The sequence below is a fragment of the Pteropus vampyrus genome, unplaced genomic scaffold (genome assembly GCF_000151845.1).
Source record: "Pteropus vampyrus isolate Shadow unplaced genomic scaffold, Pvam_2.0 Scaffold287, whole genome shotgun sequence".
Classification (NCBI taxonomy): Eukaryota; Metazoa; Chordata; class Mammalia; order Chiroptera; family Pteropodidae; genus Pteropus; species Pteropus vampyrus.
Window position 1 is genome coordinate 365434 of NW_011889068.1, and position 1772 is coordinate 367205.

General features: G+C 34.1%; 1 pseudogene; it reads left to right on the forward strand.

Annotated features, from left to right (window-relative positions):
• Nucleotides 1–925: 925 nt before the first annotated feature.
• LOC111729892 lies at nucleotides 926–1013 on the forward strand (annotated as a pseudogene).
• The last annotated feature ends 759 nt before the right edge of the window (nucleotides 1014–1772 follow it).

Below are 1772 nucleotides of genomic sequence, written 5' to 3' on the forward strand. Positions count from 1 at the left end.
ACGTGGAGACTGGTAGGAGGGATGGAGACACAAAACAGGCTGGCCCCACTCCCATGTGTGGCGATTGAGAATAGGGAGGGACATCTCAGCTGCAGAGGTCCCTCCTAAAGAGCAAGGATCCTCAGCCCCACTCTGATGGCTAAAGAAAAGAAATATAAGAAAAAGTTAAAGGAGTTCATCACCACCAAACTGGTATTCCAGAAATGTTAAATGGATATATATTTTTTTTTTTTTTGGAGAAGGAGGAGGAGGAGAAAGAGTAGAAGAAAGAAATATAAGAACATAAATATGAATAATAAAATGGCAATAACTAGGTACCTATCAATAATCACTTTAGGTAACAATGGATTAAATGCTTTGATCAAAAGACAGGGTGGCTTAATGGATAAGAAAACAAGACCCATACATACGCAGCCTACAAGAGACCCACTTCAGAATGAAACACACACAGACTGAAAGCAAGGGTATGGAAAAAGATATTTCATGCAAATGGGGACACAAAAAAAGCTGGGGTAGCAATACTTATACTAGACGAAATAGACTTTAAAACAAAGGCTATAATAAGAGACAAAGAAGGACCTTTCATAATGATAAAGGGATAAATCCAACAAGAGGATATAACCTTTGTAAACACTTATGCACCCAACATAGAAGCACATAAATACATAAAGCAAATATTGATGGACATAAATGAAGAGGTTGACAATAACACAAAGTAGGAGACTTTAACATCTCATTAACATCAATGGATAGATCTTCCAAATAGAAAATCAACAAGAAAACATCAACCTTAAGTGACACATTAAACCAGATGCATTTATTTTAAAGTATTTCACCCCAAAGCAGCAGAATATACATTCTTTTCAAGTGCACATGGAACATTTTCCAAGATATACCACATGTTAGTCCACAAAACAAATCTCAAAGCTTTTCACAATGGTAGTATCGTAGCCAATGAGGTTTATCCAAGGCGCAATTATTGCTAATTGAAAACAAAATAAGTCTCGATAAATAAAGTTCGAAATCATATCAAGCATCTTCTCCAACCACAATGTATAAAACTAGAAGTCAATTACAAGAAAAAAAAACTGAGAAACACATGAACACACGAAGACTAAATAACACGCTACTAAACAATGAATGGGTTAACAATGAGATCAAGAAAGAAATCAAAAGATACTTTGAGACAAATTAAAATGAAAACATAGTGACCTCAAATCTATGGAACCCAACAAAAATAGTCTTAAGAGGGAAATCCATAGCAATACAGGCCTACCTCAAGAAACAAGAAAATTCTCAAATAAACAACCTAACATTACACCTAAAGAACTAGAAAAAGAACATCAAACAAAGCCCTAAGTGAGTAGAAGAAAGGCAATAATAAAGATCAGAGCGAAAATACACAAAATAGAATCTAAAAAAAAAAAAACCAAAATTGACAAACCTTTAACCAGATTCATCCAAAAAAAGAGAGGACCCAAATAAATGAAATCAGAAATGAAAGAGAAGCAACAACTGATACCACAGAAATACAAAGGATTCTAAGAAAATACCATAAACAATTATATGCCATCAAATTGAACAATCTAGAAGAAATGACTAAATTTCTAGAAACATACAATCTTCTAAGACATCTGAACAGATGAATAACTACTAACGAAATTGAGTCGGTAATCAAAAACTCCCCACAACAAAAGTTCTGGACAAAAGGGCTTCACAGGTGAATTTTACTAAACACTAGAAGAAGAATTAACACCTATCCTTCTCAAACT